The sequence below is a fragment of the Pelophylax lessonae genome (genome assembly GCF_965119305.1).
Source record: "Pelophylax lessonae genome assembly, chromosome: 6".
Taxonomy (NCBI): Eukaryota; Metazoa; Chordata; class Amphibia; order Anura; family Ranidae; genus Pelophylax; species Pelophylax lessonae.
In genome coordinates, this window is record NC_138773.1 from 9920840 (window position 1) to 9940475 (window position 19636).

At 43.0% G+C, this 19636-nt stretch overlaps 1 pseudogene across 1 annotated transcript in view; it reads right to left on the bottom strand.

Moving 5' to 3' along the window:
* The window catches only part of LOC309558397, a 53465-nt pseudogene extending 45796 nt beyond the window's left edge, over window positions 1-7669 (bottom strand). Inside the window, exon 1 of the transcript in view lies at window positions 7363-7669. The product of the transcript in view is annotated as an uncharacterized misc_RNA (transcript). The remainder of the gene's footprint in view (window positions 1-7362) is intronic.
* Between the last annotated feature and the right edge of the window lie 11967 nt (window positions 7670-19636).

Sequence of the window (19636 nt, forward strand, 5' to 3'; positions counted from 1 at the left end):
TATCTTTGAAAGAATTAGCTGGCCAGCCTAGGAGCTTCACAGACTTAAGACAGCTAACAATTTACTGCCCTCCTGTGCTTGAGCAACTGACTGCTCATACATTTTATTATTTTTTTTTTTTTTTTTTTGGGGGGAGGGGGCACTTAATTATTTCTTGTAAACTCCTGTTTACAACTACCATAGCTTTTTTTTCCCACACTGGTCACTACTAGGACACACTTGTACTATGTCCACAGTCTCTGACCATCTCCTGTATCATTTCTGCAGTCTCTGACCATCTCTTGTATCATTTCTGCAGTCTCTGACCATCTCCTGTACCATGCCCGCAGTCTCTGAGCATCTCCTGTACCATGTCTGCAGTCTCTGACCATCTCTTGTATCATGTCCGCAGTCTCTGGCCATCTCCTGTACCATGTCCGCAGTCTCTGACCATCTCCTGTACTATGTCTGCAGTCTCTTACCATCTCCTGTACCATGTCCGCAGTCTCTGGCCATCTCCTGTGCCATGTCCGCAGTCTCTGACCATCTCCTGTACCATGTCTGCAGTCTCTTACCATCTCCTGTACCATGCCCGCAGTCTCTGGCCATCTCCTGTGCCATGTCCGCAGTCTCTGACCATCTCCTGTACCATGTCTGCAGTCTCTTACCATCACCTCCTGTAGTATGTCTGCAATAAAGGGGGTCTACAGGCACAATAGGTGGTGAGGGAAGGTGTGCCTAGGCATGCTGAATAGTGAGGGATGGGGGGCCCAAGCATGGTGGGTGGTGAGGGAAGAGGGCTGCAGGTGCAGTGGGTGGTAAGGCAAGGGAGGCTGCAAGCACAGTAGATAATGAGGAAAGGGGTCCCAGGTGCAGTGGGTGGTGATTGAAGGAATGCCTAGGCACAAGTGGTGGTTAAGAAAGGCAGGTCTGTAGAGAAATTTTTAATGAAGGTACAGGGCAAGGGACTTCATAATCCAGGTAATCTTATATATTTTTTATAATGGCACACAGTGAAAATATAAAAAAGTGCCATTATAAAAAAAAAAAAAACACAGTGACAGATTACAAGAAAGGAACAGAACCCCCCCACCCCCACCCCCCCCCCCCTACATAGGAGGGCTAGGGATTTTTTAAGGTGCCAATTAACTTGGGTCAAAACATTTATTTAAAAATGTATACATTTTTATTCATCAATAAAAATAAAAATGAGCAAACAAACCACATTGTTAAAAAGTTCCTGAATACCTTATTCAAAGTTCACATATGTTTTTTTTTTTTCTTTGCGATATTGTCGCAGAGTAGCAATCCTGATATGTTTCACCAAACGGTTTCTTCAGGGGATATGTTAAATGCTACCTCTTTTGTCTTAAAACCCCGAGAGGATCCAACCTGGATCAGAGGGATCCTTAAATAAAATTACTAAAAGATCCAAATACAAGTATCCTAATTATTCCTCCTGCGGTTGACTAAGGCCACCTGGTCCACACCTTGATCTAAAATAGCCGTCTATTTGCATTTAAAGTGATATAGTCCCAGTTTTTGTACTCTATAGTCTGTGACAGCTATTTCTGGAGGTAGCATTTAACATATCCCATGAAGAAACCGATTGGTCAAACATGTCGGGATTGTTACTCTGTGACAATATCGCAAATAAAACCATATGTGAACTTTGAATAATGTATACAGGAACTTTTAACAATGTGGTTTGTTTGTTCATTTTAATCTTTATCGATGAATAACAATTTATATTTTTTAAATATATGTTTTGAACTAAGTTAATTGGCACCTTAACCACTTGCCGACCATAAATTTTATATATACGTCGGCAGAGTGGCTCTCCCGGGCAGAGTCACGTGTCAGTACGTCACTTGCCCGGGAGGAGCTAGGGGTCAAGCGCGCGCCACTGGAGACGCGATCCCGCCCCGCTTTCAGCGGGGAAGCTGGCGCGTGTGTCAGACGGCTCCGATGGCCGTCTGAAACTCTCAATCTCTCCCTGCTGAGAGAAAAGGACGGACAGCTGATGTAAACACAGCCGACCGTCCTTCTGCCTGCAATGATCATAGAGACCATGCGATCCTTCTATATAGGATCACATGTTTCTGTAATCATTTTACAAGCCACGCCCCCCCACAGCTAGAATCACTCCCCTAGGCTTACATTTAACCCCTTGATCACCAACAGGGTTAACCCCTTCCCTGCCAGTGTGATTATTACAGTAACAGTGCATATGTTTTAGCACTGATTACTGTAGTAATGTCTCTGGTACCCCCAAAAGTGTCAAAAATGTCAGTTAGGGGTCCGATCTGTTCGGCGCAATGTCGCAGTCCCGCAAAAAATCGCAGATCGCCGCCATTACTAGTAAAAAAAACAATAAAAATGACATAAATCGTTCCCATAGTTAGTAAACGCGCTAACTTTTGCGCAAACCAATCAAAATACGCTTATTGCGATTTTTTTTTTTACCAAAAATATGTAGCAGAAAACAAATTGGCCTAAAATGTTAAAAAATCTTGATTTTTAAATTTTTTGGGGGGGAATGTTATATAGCAGAATGTGAAAAATGTTTTTTTTTTTTTTCAAAATTGTCGCTCTTTTTTTGTTTATAGCGCAAAAAATAAAAATCATACAGGTGATCAAATACCACCAAAAGAAAGCTCTATTTCTGGGAAAAAAGAACATCAGTTTTGTTTGGGTATCGTAGGGTTGCATGACCGTGCAATTGTCCGTTAAAGTAACGCAGTGCAGAATCGAAAAATAGGGCCTGGTCATTAAGCAGCAAAATCTTAAAGTGGTTAAAAATCCCTTGCCCTCCTATGAAGGGGGGTTTCTGTTCCTTTCTTGTACTTTACAATCGAGATGTGGTGCCTTTGAGCCATTCTCTAAACATCACTCTCTCTTGTATAACTGTGACAGATTGTCACACAATACACACTGGGATCTGTGATCAAAGAGTGTGTTGGATTATTATTTAATTAAACATCAGAAAGCCATTCATTTTTTTTTTTTTTTGGGGGGGGGAGCGCAATTAGCTGGCCTCGCTGGTTGAGTGGATATGCAAATGGCTGAAGGATAGATATCAGAGTGTGAATATAAATAGGGTTTATTCAGGACAGAGACCAGTGACTAATGGTTCTGTTCTATTTAAAGCGGAGTTCCACTCAAAAGTGGAACTTCCACTTACCTGTCTCCTCCTCCCCTCCGGGGCCACATTTGGCACCTTCCAGGGGGGGAGGGGGGAACGGGTACCTGTTTTTGACAGGTACCCTTCCCCACTTCCGGGAGACAGCGCTGTCCCCTGGAAGTTCGGCCCCCTCCTCCTTCCCTCACCGCCGAGCCAATCCGAATGCACAGCGCACTTCGCGCATGCGCAGTAGGGACCCGGCCGTGAAGCCGACTGCGGTGCCGACATCGCTGGACTCCAGGACAGGTAAGTGTCCTAATATTAAAAGTCAGCAGCTACAGTATGTGTACCTGCTGACTTTAAATTTTTGGAGGGGGGGGGGGGACACCACTTTAATAGTTTAGTTGGCTAGAAGGGTCACCAGCAGGAGGAAGGAGGTCCTGATTCCTCTATATAGATCTTTATATCACTAGAAGGGTCACCAGCAGGAGGAAGGAGGTCCTGATTCCTCTATATCAAGGGTCTTCAAACTATGGCCCTCCAGCTGTTCAGGAACTACAATTCCCATCATGCCTAGTCATGTCTGTGAATGTCAGAGTTTTGCAATGCCTCATGGAAAGTGTAGTTCCGCAACAGCTGGAGGGCTGTAGTTTGAGGATCCTTGGTCTATATAGATCTTTATATCACTAGAAAGATCACCAGCAGGAGGAAGGAGGTCCTGATTTCTCTATATTGATCTTTATATCACTAGAGGGGTCACCAGCAGTAGAAAGGAGGTCCTGATTCCTCTATATAGATCTTTATATCACTAGAGGGGTCACCAGCAGGAGGAAGGAGGTCCTGATTCATCTATATCAAGGGTCTTCAAACTATGGCCCTCCAGCTGTTCAGGAACTACAATTCCCATCATGCCATGTCTGTGAAGTTCAGATTTTTGCAATGCCACATGGAAAGTGTAGTTCTGCAACAGCTGGAGGGCTGTAGTTTGAGGATCCTTGGTCTATATAGATCTTTATATCACTAGAAAGATCACCAGCAGGAGGAAGGAGGTCCTGATTTCTCTATATAGATCTTTATATCACTAGAGGGGTCACCAGCAGGAGGAAGGAGGTCCTGATTCCTCTATATAGATCTTTATATCACTAGAGGGGTCACCAGCTGGAGGAAGGAGGTCCTGATTCCTCTATATAGATCTTTATATCACTAGAGGGGTCACCAGCAGGAGGAAGGAGGTCCTGATTTCTCTATATAGATCTTTATATCACTAGAGGGGTCACCAGCAGGAGGAAGGAGGTCCTGATTCCTCTATATAGATCTTTATATCACTAGAGGGGTCACCAGCAGGGGGAAGGAGGTCCTGATTCATCTATATAGATCTTTATATCACTAGAGGGGTCACCAGCAGGAGGAAGGAGGTCCTGATTCCTCTATATAGATCTTTATATCACTAGAGGGGTCACCAGCAGGAGGAAGGAGGTCCTGATTCCTCAGTATAGATCTTTATATCACTAGAGGGGTACCCTGTAGAAAATATTGATAAGATAGAATGAATTCAAAGGTGGGGAACAAAAATGGTGAACTGTCTGAGTAATAAAACATCAGAGAAACTACAAGAACGTAATAGATACAGTCTTGGTGAAAAAAGGGAAAGTTGGGCGAAACTTAAACTTTTTAAATACATAAAGAGTGGGAAAATGATTCAGAAGGACAATATTATTGATATGAAGTAAAGGCAACAGGATATGACCTCAAACTAGCAAAGAAGACAATTAATAACTAACCTTAAATGTAACATTTTATCAATAGAGTGGATGATGCTTGGAATAGACTTCCAGCAGAGGTAGTGAGTCATTCAACAATTAGTGAATTGTTTAAACATTAAAAACAAATTTTGTGTTGCGCTATTATTAGAAAGTGCATAAGATCATTGTAATAATCATGCAATCAAGTGGAAGAGAAAAAAAAAATATGATTAAAAACATATGTGCAAGAAATAAAAAAATAAGTGCTTCAGCGCAAAAAAGGTCATATAAACATTTAAGTGTTAACAAAATACAGCGCACTTAAAAGTGAATAAAGAAGGATTCTTCACACCCAGACAGTGCACACCCCATTTAATAGCCGCTTCCCAGCTATTAAAACCCCAGGATGGAGGTCAGACTGTGCCTTATGCCAATATACCTACGGGATGGATGGATGGATGCCAGGAGCCAGGATTTCAAAATGGACAAACCAAGCAAACAGGATGATCCATAATCAACCGCTGGGACCCAAGGTGGAATTATAACTGCGTCTAAACCCAATATATTAATGCAAATGGAAATTTGAATTAGAAAAATTAAATAAATTACATAGGAACTTTTGGTGTTTAGATTAAAATAGAATTTGAATTTGAATCTCAGCACCACATAACATCTTTTCAGCTCTCAGGTAAAATACTGTATATGCCATACGTCACCTTACTGTGGACTTTTATAGGTTACCAAAAACTAAACTTTGTTATCTTTAGGTTCCCCTTTTATGACTGCACTCAAAGTAACATGCTGATATCTAATAATTGGATCAATAACAATAGTGGTGCCGAATTATCAAAAGGTCTAAGGTGAAGGTCAAAACCGCTCACTACAGGCGAGCGTATGTAAAGGAGAAGTGGGTCCAACCACAGCCAATTATATATCTGGCCAATACCCATTCCCCTATTAAATATCAAGAAGTCAACATTATCACCTAATCACTTTATCACTTTAACTATTTATTCACATATTTTATAATTTTTATCGGCAGCACTGATTATCGGCTCACCCCGATCAAATCAGACACATCACTGGTTCGCACAAAATGTAGTACAAAACATAATGTATTATAACATATTATAAGGTTTTTAATATGTGGAGTCGTATTCTAAGTTTTAAATAAAATGTATGTTTATGTATACGGCACACGCAACAAATAGGGAGTTCACATGATGAGTTATGCTATTTAGGCTGCGGTATGGGTGCACCAAGATGGCCGCCATGTCCGGCCTCAAATCAGTACACTAAGATGGCGCCGACCCAGCCTATAAAAAGACCGGGAGTAGCGATAGATGGCACGCTCCAGATAATGTCGTATGACAAAACGCGTAGGGCGTGGTTTGCGTACGTCAGTACATCACTTCCGGGAATGGTGGTTTGAGCTGGTGGAACGCGGAAGCAACCCGGCGAACACCTCAAGCTGATAGTGAACTCCCTAAATGTGAGTGGATGCTACGTTGTTTCACCCTAACAAGTATATACTACGCAATGGAGGCTTATTTTCTGTTCTAGTGACCAGGGAGTGCTGAGCCACCTTCCTAAGAGTGCGGTAAGCAACGGTGCAATCGGTGGTACACCCACTGGCGCCATACTTTGTTATAGCACGCAATCACACACGTGGTTATCAATAGCACTCAGCACTTTATATGTACACATGTGATTTTATATGGTACACTGAGCACAGCCCATGCGAATGTATTGAAAGTTTTTTAGCACGCAGCACTTTGGTTTAAGCACTATATGCACTTTTTGTATGAATTATACAGTTTATGGAATTGCACAGACATAATATTTATGTGGTAGCGCCGGTCCCAACATCACTTGCACTTTTCACCATTCTACTACCTCAGTGGTAGGTTGGGGGCAGCTTACACCACCATTTTTAGTCCAATAAAGTACTGAAACTCCATAGCGCTGGTATCTAAACCCTCTTTATACCCATTCCCCTTTGCCCTCCCCACCCCCTTTTTTTTCCTTTCCCTTTCTCTCTCTTTCTTTCCTTCTCTCTCTCCTTCTCTCTTTTTCTAAAGTCCCCCATAAACACATAAGCAATGGAGATGATAATTCTTTGCCTTGAAACAAACCTGTATTTTATTTTTCTTTCTCTGTTGAAAAACTGTATTTCGCACAAAAACCTCTTTATAGCCTAAGTTTGAATTACTGGTTTGTTTCTGGCTATTATGCTCGATGATGCAGCAACATCTTGTTCTCTACAATGTCCATGCATGTCATGCTCTCCTAAAGAAACGATGTGGTTTTTATGTTTGTAGCACTTTTATTGCTCTCAATAAATATCTTTGTGGGAAAAAAAAAGAAAATACTTTGAAACAGAGTTTATTATAGGTGTAAGCAATCCATTACATTCCAATTCTGTTTCTACCAGTCATGGTAAAGCATCACAGAAAATAAAATCACGGTCCTCAGTTCCAAAAACATTGAAAGCATCTCTAGATTATTCTCACTTACCAAGCTGAGCGTAGATCTCTCCGGTTTCGTAACCTTCCATTTTTGTCAGTCCTCGATTATCCACCAGTGTGATATTGTTTGTGAGTTTATATTCTATTCTTGCAAATGTAGCACCACTACCTGCTCCTGCCCAGTTCTGGTATTCACCATCTTCCCAGACGTATATACAGGTGTTAATGAATGAGGACCTTCCATGTCCCAAGAACCCGAACAGCTGGATGAGGATTCTGTTGAAGCCCTGGTTGCCCCCTTTACATCTATCAAAGCTAAAATTATTAATCATGTGTCTGAGCTCCTCCATATCCATGTCTACCTCCCAGAATGATGTCCTTCTTCTGACTGCTGCAGAAGGAAATCCCAATATTCTTATTGGTTTGTGGCTTTCCTAACCGAGCAAAGAACTTTTTGTTAATTTTCAACTGCATTTATAGCACTTTCCTTGATATGGTTCCTTATTGCCTGAAGTCTAAAGTACAAAGATTAAACTATTTAAAGTTATCATGAAACACACAGGGGTCTCCAAACTACGGCCCTCCAGCTTTTGGGGAACTACATGTCCCATGAGGCATTGCAAAACTCTGAAATTCACAGACATGACTAGGCGTGCTGGGAATTGTAGTTCCTGAACAACTGGAGGGCCATAGTTTTGAGCCCCCTGTGGAGATCCTCCTACAAACCTTTCTACAAGAGTTATATATAGATAAGATAAGATATAGATATATATATATATATATATATATATATATATATATATATATATCTATATCTTCCTGCATTCTGTGAGCGATGAATAGAGCCAACTTTTTCTGGCATCAGATTGGACCTGTCCATAAACCCCTCATTCTAATATTACAGTAAACCCCCCTCCATTGCGGGGGTTACGTTCCAGACCCAAAAGTGAAATTCCGCGAAATAGAAAAACCCTATTAAAATGCATTGTAGGCATGTTTATTTTACTGTCACTGTACGTGTAAAAGCATTTTAAGGTCTTTAAACACACTTTTAAAACAATAGAAACTCATTTAAACACATAAAAGATACTGAGAGACAGAGCAAGAGCTATGGAAAACACAAAAATATTTCATTTTTAATGATTTATATAGTAAAATAACATTACAAAAAAAAACGTGAATTACCGGGACCGCAAAAACTGAACTGTAATAGAAAAAAATTAATGTGAAAGTCGATTTGTTCATGTGAATTTCTTGGCACCAGTAGTGTTTTACCAGATATGTACATTAGCCACTTGAGTTCTGGAAGGTTTTACCCCCTTCCTGACCAGAGCACTTTTTGCAATTTGGCACTGCGCTGCTTTAAATTGTAATTGCATGGTCATGCAACACTGTTCTCACACGAAATTTGCGTCCTTTTTTTCCCACAAATAGAGCTTTCTTTTGGTGGTATTTGATCACCACTGGGGATTTTTATTTTTAGCATCAAAACGAAAAAAAAAAAAAAAAAGAACTTTTTAAAATAATTATTTTTTCTACTTTTAGTTATAAAAAAATCCATTAACCACTTTACCACCGGAGGATTTTCCTGCTAAAAGACCAGGGGGTTTTTTGCGATTTTTTACTGCGTGACTTTAACGGATAATTGTGCGGTCGTGCGACGCTGTACCTAAACGAATTTCACGTCCTTTTTTTCCCACAAATAGAGCTTTCTTTTGGTGGTATTTGATCACCTGTGCGATTTTTTGATCACGCGCTATAAACAAAAAAAGAGCGTAATTTTTGCAAAAACAACAATATTTTTCACTTTTTTTTATATGAAATTCCCCCCCCCAAAAAAATGTAAAAATCTAAATTTTTTAACATTTTCGGCCAATTTGTTTTACGCTACCTATGTTTGGTAAAAAAAAATCGCAAAAAGCGTATTTTGATTGGTTTGCGCAAAAGTTATCGCGTTTACTAACAAAGGGAAAGATTTTTGTCATTTTTGGTGTGTTTTTTTTTTAACGAGTAATGGCGGCGATCTGCGATTTTTTTTGCGGTACTGCGACATTGCGGCGGACAGATCGGACCCTTGACTGACATTTTTGACACTTTTGGGGGTACCAGTGACATTACTGCAGTAATCGGTGCTATATATATGCACTGTTACTGCAAAAATGACACTGGCAGGGAAGGGGTTAACAGTGTTGGACAGGGAGGGGTTAAGTGTGTCCTAGGGGCGTGATTCTAACTGTGCAGGGACAGGTCTACTAGTGTAAAAACAAAGATCAACAGTTCTACATAGTAGAACTGTCTGATCTTCACTTTTACACAGGGGAGAATGACAGGCGGCTTGTTTACATAAGCCGCTCTGTCTTTCTCCCGCTGTACCGGCGATCGTAGTGTGACCGGCGGACATCGGGTCCGCTAGTCACACTCCCGCACACCTCCGTGAACGAGCCGAGGCGGTCGCGCGCCTCAGCGGGCGCGCGCCCGCCCGCTATTGGCTCTAGAAGGAGTGACAGGCGAGCGACGTAGACCTACGTCACTCTGCCTGGCAGGGGCTGACTGCCGCAGTAAATATACTGTGCGCAGTCGGCAACCGGTTAAACTCAATGTTTGTCATACATTTAGGCCAAAATGTATTCAGCCACATGCATCGGGTAAAAAAAATTCAAAAAGAGTATATTTATTGGTTTGCGCAAAAGTTATAGCATCTAAAAACTATGGTACATCTACTGGAATTCACGCAGCTTTTAGTTTATGACTGCCTATCTCCTTTCTTGAGATGCTAAAATGTCAGGGCAGTACAACCAATACCCCCCCCCCCCCCACACACACACACACACAAAATTACCCCTTTATGGAATGAATGAATATTGAATTATTTTGTCGCAAGTGACTGAAAAAAACGACAAAACAAAAAAAAAATTATAGTTTTACACAAAGTTGACACTGAAATATATTTCTCACACATGCCATGGGTACAGTATATGTAGAATTACACCCCAAAATACATTCTGATACTTCTTCTAAGTATGGGGATACCCCATGTGTGAGACTTTTTGGGAGCTTAGCTGTGTACAGGACCCGAACACCAATCAATGCCTTCAGAATTTCAAAGGGCGTAAATTGCTCATTTCACTTCCTCACTACCTATCACGGTTTCGGAGGCCATGGAATGTCAAGATAGCACAAAACCCTCCAAATGACTCAATTTTGGAAAGTAGACACCCCAAGCTATTTGCTGAGAGGCATGGTGAGTTCATGGAAGAGAGAGGCAGCGCTGTCCGAATGTTAATTGTGTAAATTGCTATGAAAACAGCCCATGAGAATAAGCCACATTTATTGAAAGAAACAATGGTTATACGTTTGAAAAGTATATATCTCAATCAGATTTAAAAGCAAATCAAACCTGGCATTGAAAGTCCAAAAAGAGAAAAGAAAAATAGACGAGATAGCTGAGGAGGTAAACGGGAGAAGAGAAAGCAAGAAAGAAAGAACAGAGTCAAAAAAACAGAAAGTACAATGAAAATTTACAATCTATTGTCACATGCGTTAACGGGCGCATAGCTCGCCTAACTTAAGAAAGGGTTACGTTTTTCTCCCTCAACAGGACCAAACAAATTTGGCCCATTCAAAGACCTTAATAAATTCATCCGCACAATAACTCTAAAAAGACATTACTCTGAACATGGCAAATTTAACAATCTTACATCCGGAATGACAGTGCCCCCTGAGACCGTTAGATCATCTGCCGATGATATTCTTTCCATCCTACAAGAACTCTGGTTAGAGGGTAATGTGGAGGATCCACCTTGTGAGATCTTTCTAGACCCAGAGATTTTACATACCAACTTCAAACCTGTGTCAACCTTTTCCCCCACCCGTTCCAAGGGACCATACATAGAGACCTATTATCAAGAGGTGTATAGGGATTTAGCCAAACTATGCGATACCCCACATAATAGGAAAAAGGACAATTTGACCATATCTGAAAAACAAGCGTTGAAAGATCTCACAGCTAACAAAGATGTCATAGTCAAACAAGCAGATAAGGGTGGCAGTCTGATTGTCCAGAACAAGAAGGACTATAAACAGAAAAGCTATCAGATTCCACCACGTAAACACAACTTATATATGATCCTCTTCCCGTATTTCAGTTGGAACTCCAAAATCTGGGTGACAGAGCATGGAGGGATGGGGTGCTGCACAAGAGAGAGAAAGCCTTTTTGCTCCCCCCCCCCCCCAGTGTGCAGCACCCCTTACTTTTATCATCTTCCCAAGGTGCATAAGTCTCTGACCAATCCACCAGGCAGACCCTTTTGGCTAAGATCAAGTGTAGTATCTGTTCTTATCAGTTGGTATGGACCTTGATGGTTAGTATCGGCATGGGGCTGAAAGGTATCGAGCGCTCTGGGCGTAACTGGAGGACTGGGAAGTAAGCCATGTCAGAGAAAGCCGGATGGGTCCGCCGCCTTCTGATTTGAATGGGTCCGCCCCTACCAGTTTGAAGGGAGCAAGAAAGCTGGGGAATGACGGTTAGTATTGCTCCTGGATGTAATTGGTGAGGAATTTGGATGGCGGTGAGTGGGCCTTTCCTCCTGGGTTGAATCTGGCCTTGCAAAAGGCTTGTCCCCAGTTGAAGGCAGGCTCTCCCTAAGCTGTCCACGTTCCAAACCACCTGGTAGGTAAGGGTTACACTGGGTCTGGCCAGGGGCTGAGACTGAAAAAGCCTGTGGTGTACGTGCCCCTGGGGTGGCAGCCCAGGGGTGCCTCAATTTCACTGGTGAGGGGCAGCTCACCTGAGTTTTTGTGGCACCTTGGTCACTGCACCATCACACTTTTTCAGCACCTGCCTCTTGGGGCGGGCCTTTTGGCCAGCACCAGAGGAATTTTTTATTCCTGGCCGGGGGGCCTGCCAAGGTCCTGCACTTTGGCACTACCCAGCACTTCTCCACTTCCCCTTTCCCCACTCTTTTTTCTTTGTTGTGTGTCCACGTTTGTCCCTTTTTTTGGTTGAGCACTTGCACGATGAGTATGGCGTAGGTCCTTGGGCCTGCCCTGAAAGTCTTGGGAGGGGGTGGATATGGCCCTCTGGCTTAGTTCGCCCTTTCTCATGGGGTCTCCCTTCGGGGGAGCCCCACCTAGTACTTGGGGTGGGCTGTTTTGGCAGTCCCCCTGAAGAATGGGGTCTGCCCGGCTTCGGCTGAGTGGACCAAAGTGAGTACCTCAGTCCCTGTCAGGAGCTTCGCGCCCCGGGGGATCAGGGTCAGGGCCCTTCCTCTTCGGAGGAGGGCCATGTGTGTACGCCTTGTGCACTTTTTGTGTGTCCACGTTTGCGTGTGTGCACTTTTTTATGCACCGGGTGTTAAGTCTTTTGAGTGTGTTTCACACACCACGGGCTTTAAAAAAAAAAAAAAAAGTTTGTGAAGTCCTGCCCTAACAGGCTGAAATGGGGCGGGGTGAAGTCTCTGCTCTCTGCACATCTATCGGGATGGATTGGATTACAGTGCAGTGTATTCTTATGTGAGAAATGGCGGGAATATTGTCTGATAGAGAACACAAACACAGCTTTAATCGGGGCTCATTAAAAGGGGACTCTGAACACACTATTAAAGGGGACTCTGACCACATATGTTCTAGCGCCCGTTAATTTAACGTGCTTAATGTCTAGTTTAATATAATATGACATGTCAACCAAAATGGACAAACAATATTTAAATGTCCATAAAAATAAATATATATAAATTTATTAATGGAATTTTTTTTTTCTTTTTTTTTGTTAGAAAACTTACACACATGTAACAGGAGAATACAAATGCACCCCCCACTTTTCACAGATTTATTTGTAAAAAAAATGTATTATTTTCCTTCCACTTCACAATTATGGCCACTTTGTGTCGGTCTTTCACATAAAATCACAAAAAATACATTTATGTTTTTGGTTGTAACATGAGAAAATGTGGAAAATTTCAAGGGGTTTGAATACTTTTTCAAGGCACTGTATATATCAAGTGAAAGAAAAAGAATACATTTATAAAAACAAAGGTTTTATTAACCACTTCTGGACAGGAAGGATTTACCCCCGTAATGACCAGGACCTATTTTGCGATTCGGCACTGCGTTATTTTAACGGACAATTGCACGGTCGTGCGACGCTGTACCCAAATAAAATTGATGTCCTTTTTTTCCCACAAACAGAGCTTTCTTTTGGTGGTATTTGATCACCTCTGCGATTTTTATTTTTTTGCTTTCTGCTGTAAAACATATCCAATAAAACATTTTAAAAGTCTAATTTCTTCATAAATTTAGTCCAATTTGTATTCGCTATAAACAAAAAAAGAGCAACAATTCTGAAAAAAAAAAAATAAATAAATAAAAAAACAATATTTTTCACTTTCTGCTACACAGTATAACATTCTCAAAAAAAAAATTGAAATATCAAAAATTTTTAACATTTTATGCCAATTTGTGTTCTGCTACATATTTTTGGTGAAAAAAAAAATCGCAATATGTATTTTGATTGGTTGAAAAGTTATCACGTCTACTAACTAGGGGAAAAATGTATGTCATTTTTATTGTTTATTTTGTTTTTTTACTAGTAATGGCGGCGATCTGCGATTTTTAGCGGGACTGTGACATTGCAACTGACATATTGGACCCCTAACTGACATTTTTGACACTTTTGGGGGGACCAGAGACATTACTACAGTAATCAGTGCTAAAAATATGCACTGTCACTGTACTAATGACACTGGCAGGGAAGAATTTAACACTGTGGGTGATCAAAGGGTTAAATTTGAGCCTAGGGGAGTGATTCTAACTGTGGGGGGATGTGGCTTGTGAAATGATCACAGAGACCTGTGATCCTATATAGAAGGATCACAGGGCTCTGTGATCATTCCAGGGAAAACGGTAAGATGTGTTTACAATAGCCGACCGTTCTTCTCTCTCAGCCGGGAGCCATCGTGGGTGTCTGGCGGCAATCGGAGCCACCTGCCCCATGCATTGGAGTCCCCGCTGCCGAGTTGGTCTGCGCAGGAGAGCTGCCCTGCCGCAGTAAAAAGGAGGCGGGTGGTCCGGAAGAGGGTAATACATTACTGGATAAAAGGAACATAAACAACATGGAATGAACAGCCGTAAAGTACACTGTGAGAATGATATAAAACCAATATGGCTTTCTCCACCTGACGCATTCCTACTTCATGCCCAAAAGGGACACAACACATTTCTCTCCGGCTACCGGATATAACCACAGATCTTTAAGCCAACCCTATTGACAGGATATTGTGACATCTATACAATCTCCCTTTGAGTGCAGAATCAAGCTTTCCAGGCATCAGTGTTTCATATTTCCCTCCCATGGGCACCACTTGATTAAATATCAATTTTACCTCTCACATCCCTGATGAAGGAGACATCCAAATTTCTGAAACGCGTCGGGTGGAGGAAGCCATATTGGTTTAATATCATTCTGACAGTTGGTGTACTTTATGGCTGCTCGTACCATGTTGTTGTTTTTGTTTATTTTATCCAGTAATGTATTAATAAAACCTTTGTTCTTATAAATGTATTATTATACTTTCACTTGGTATATAAATGAGTGCCTGAAAAGTCCCACAAATAAGGGAACCCCCCGTTGTCTGTGTGTTTTAGGGATGTGGCATATCACCGAATCCAATCATCCTTACCTTTGTATTTCGGACACTGGGTGCTCCTCCCCATTCAAATAATTTTTCTGCTGAAGCGCTTCCACACCAGTAAGGTAGCAGCCCAAACTTCCACACAAAAAAAGGGAACCAGCAGCATCATCCACCCGCTAAACCACCAAATAACTACCAGTTACCCTTTAACCACTTCTGGACCGGAAGATTTTCCCCCTTAATGACCAGGCCATTTTTTTGCGATTCCGCACTGCGTTACTTTAATGGACAATTGCATGGTTGTGCGGCGCTGTACCCAAATAAAATTGATGTCCATTTTTCCCACAAACAGAGCTTTCATTTGGTGGTATTTGGTCACCTGTGCAATTTTTATTTTTTGCACTATAAACAAAAAAAGAGCGACAATTCTGAAAAAAAAAAAAAACAATATTTATCCCATTCTGATATATAACATTCTCAATAAGAAATTTTCTTTTTTTTTTAACATTTTAGGCCAATTTGTATTCTGCTACATATTTTTGGTAAAAAATAAAAATTGCAATAAGCGTATTTTGATTGGTTTTCGCAAAAGTTATCACATCTACTAACTACGGGAAAGATTTATGTAATTTTTTTTTTTTACTAGCAATGGCAGCAATCTGTGATTTTTAGCGGGACTGCAACATTGCGGCCGACAGATCGGACCCCTAACTGAAATTTTTGACACTTTTGGGGGGACCAATGACATTACTACAGTAATCAGTGCTAAAAATATGCACTGTTACTGTACTAATGACACTGGCAGGGAAGGGGTTAACATTGTGGGTGATCAAAGGGTTAAATGTGAGCCTAGGGGCGTGCTTCTAACTGTGGAGGGGCGTGGCTTGTGAAATTATCATAGAGACATGTGATCCTATATAGAAGGATCACAGGAGCTCTGTAATCATTCCAGGGAGAAGAATGGTCAGCTGTGTTTACAACATCCGACCGTCATTCTCTCTCAGTGGGGAGCGATCGCAGGTGTCGGGTGGCAATCAGAGCTGCCTGCCCCGTGCATCGGCTTCCCCGCTGCAAAGTGGGGGCGGGAGTGCGTCGCCAGCGGTGAACACTTGCCCCCTAGCTGCCTGCGCGCGACCGGCGTAGGTCTACGTCGGTTCGCGCAGGAGGGCCGCACTCCCGCAGTAAAAAGGCAGCGGGCGGTCCGGAAGCAGTTAAGCCACTCCCACTGTTAGCACAATTTGACCACACCCACCACTTGGCATTCCTCTCTTCTGAGTGCCCCAGACCTTTAACAGTCCTAGCGATGTCCAGTGTCCATGGTCTCCAATTTAATGTCCTCTGCATTAATCCATCAGGGGTATAGAAGAAGTAAACCACTCACAGATAATGATGTTTTATTTGAATCCATAGAATGTCACCATTATACACGGCTTCCCATATACAGTACAACTTCTCTGTTCAGATCTGCATCTACAGTAAATCGTGCGCATAATTTAAAGCTGAAGACACAAATGAATTCAGCTCTTTGTTCATTACTTTGTGGTTAAAACAAGTGCGAGTACCTGAATTTCACTTGGTGCCAGCCATTTGGAATTCCGATACAGAAACACCCAGAAAGACTGGGAGAAGGAGGGGCAGGGTTGAAAGCCAATCAAGGGTGCTGCATACAAATATATTCACTAAGAGCGCACTGATAGCAGAAGAGATCAGAGTGAGCAGAGAGATGACTTCATCGGTCTGCTCCTGATTTTTCACTGTCCAGTAAGCCAGCTGAGGGGGGTGGGGGTCGGGTGGGAACATGAGTGTTTTTATTTAAGCTCAAGTTTGGTTCCCACTTAATTAAGCACATGGGGTGGAAAGGGCGGGCATAGTTGGCACATGAGGAGTGCTTTCCAGAGCTATAGTTGCTCATGTTAATCTCCCTGCAAAAATTGGAGAAAGAAAAAGCGGAACTTTATAGGCGTTGAACTCCCCCCTCAGATACTATTAAGATAACTCATACTGTATTTTCCGGTCCATAAGACGCACTTCCCCCCCCCAAAAAAAAATGGGGGGAAATGTCTGTGCATCTTATGGAGTGAATACTGACTAAATCCCTACATGTTGGACACCGGGCTGTCTGCGCACACTGATCCCGAGTCTCCCCGCAGTGTCCCCGAGTCTCCCAGCAGTGTCCCTGAGTCTCCCTGCTGTGTTCCTAAATCTCCCCGCGGTGTCCCTGAGTCTGCGATGTCCCCGAGTCTCCCCACAGTGTCCATGAGTCTGCAATGTCCCCCGAGTCTCCCCGCGGTGTCCGCGAGTCTGCGATGTCCCCGAGTCTCCCAGCAGTGTCCCTGAGTCTCCCTGTGGTGTCCCTGCGTCTGCGATGTCCCAGAGTCTCACAGCAGTGTCCCTGAGTCTCCCTGTGGTGTCCCTGCGTCTGCGATGTCCCAGAGTCTCCCAGCAGTGTCCCTGAGTCTCCCTGCGGTGTTCCCAAGTCTCCCAGCAGTGTCCCTGAGTCTCCCTGCGGTGTTCCCGAGTCTCCCAGCAGTGTCCCTGAGTCTCCCTGCGGTGTCCCTGAGTCTGGGACGTCCCAGAGTCTCCCAGCAGTGTCCCTGAGTCTCCCTTCGGTGTTCCAGAGTCTCCCTGTGGTGTCCCTGAGTCTGCGATGTCCCCGGGTCTCCCAGCAGTGTCCCTGAGTCTCCCTGCGGTGTTCCCGAGTCTCCCAGCAGTGTCCCTGAGTCTCCCTGCGGTGTTCCCGAGTCTCCCAGCAGTGTCCCTGAGTCTCCCTGCGGTGTCCCTGAGTCTGGGACGTCCCAGAGTCTCCCAGCAGTGTCCCTGAGTCTCTCTGCAGTGTTCCTGAGTCTCCCCGCGGTGTCCCTGAGTCTGCGATGTCCCCGAGTCTCCCAGCGGTGTCCCTGAGTCTCTCTGCGGTGTTCCCGAGTCTCCCCGCGGTGTTCCTGAGTCTCCCAGCAGTATCCCTGAGTCTCCCTGCGATGTTCCCGGGTCTCCCCGCGGTGTCCCTGAGTCTGCGTTGTCCCCCGACTCCCGGCTCAGCTGGGTGTTTGCATGGGGAAATTTTTCCAAATGGGTTAAATTTTCCCATGCTAAACCTCCCTGAAAAAGCCGTAAGGCAAAACGCATTGGGGAGGAGTCCCGTCCTCTGCATCACCGGCTACTTGGCTGCCTGTATTGATGTGTATAGGGGCGGTACCCTCAAGTTTGCTACCTGGGGATTTCATGTCATGAATTGTATCTTCATCTAGGGTTACTTTATGTTATACATTGGTTTTATATTCTATGTCATATCTCTGAATACTGGAATTTTTTAAACTTTAATACTAATAAAATGTGAATTTTTTACAACTTACGTGTTATCTTAATAGTATCTGAGGGGGGAGTTCAGCGCCTATAAAGTACCGCTTTTCTTTTCTCCAATTTAATTGGGATGTGGCGTTGACAGAATTGCCCGTGGCCCATATATGTAACTAATCTCTGCAGCACCAGAAGATCACAGCTGTGGGGGTATCCAGGGGCAGAGGACATCCGATTTCAACCAATCACAGCAGCCACCAGGACATGGAGCACTCTTCATTCATGGTAAGTATTGACTCTGGGGAGCTTTTTTTAATTGCACTAAACTTCAGCTTTAATTATAAGTCATGTCTTCTACCTGGCTGTGCTGTGTGAAACTGCTTGGTAAAACTGAGGACTGGTTGGACAGTAATAGAAATAGTTTGGCAGGTAAAACAACTCTCATATATACATTTTATTTGTGTATTTAGCAACTTGCTTGGAATTCAGCATTAATAACCATAGCATGCATTTCTTTATTAGATAAGTAGCAGTGCAGTGCACACCTATACAAAGTACACAGTAAAGTAAAACTAAAGTAGCAATCCATCTGAAGAAACAAATATGATGTTCATTATGTATTATTTCAGGCAGTTTTATCCTCTGAAAGAAGCAGCTTTAAAATTTGGTGTTCAGAAAAAAAGTTCTTTCACTTTCCAGGCTTTAGTTGTTGCTTTGGTTATGCTAATAAAAAATTGGAATAAAACATAGATGGCCGTAGTCTTCTGTGGAGGCGTGGAAGGTTCCCTGGAGTTATAGAAAATGATGTGGAACTGTAAAAATACATCTGTGGAGGTGTTGGAGATTATGCAGAGGTGTAGGAGGTGTTGTGGAGGAATAGGTGGTTCTGTGGAGGTGTGGAGCAGTGGTCCTCAACTCTGGTCCTCAGGGCCCACCAACAGGCCAGGTTTGCAAGATAACTGAAATACATCACAGGTGATTTAATTTGCTGCTCAGTGATTGCAGTATTCTAGTCTGCATCTCCCCAAGGTAATACTTAAAATCTGGCCTGTTAGTGGGCCCTGAGGACCGGAGTTGAGGTCCACTGGTGTAGAGGATTATGTTGACATGTAGAAGGTTTTGCGGAGGGGTAGACGGTTCTGTGGAGTTATAGTAGGTTCCATGGAGATGTAGATGATTCTGTGGAGGTGTAGAAGGTTTAGTGAAAGTCTAAAAGATTCCAGTGAGGTTTAGAAGATTCTGTGGAGGCGTAAAAGATTCCGTGGAGGTGTAGAAGATTCCGTGGAGGTGTAGATGGTTCTGTGGAGGTGTAGATGGTTCTGTGGAGGTGTAGATGGTTCTGTGGAGGTTTAGATGGTTCTGTGGAGGTTTAGATGGTTCCATGGAGGTGTAGAAGATTAT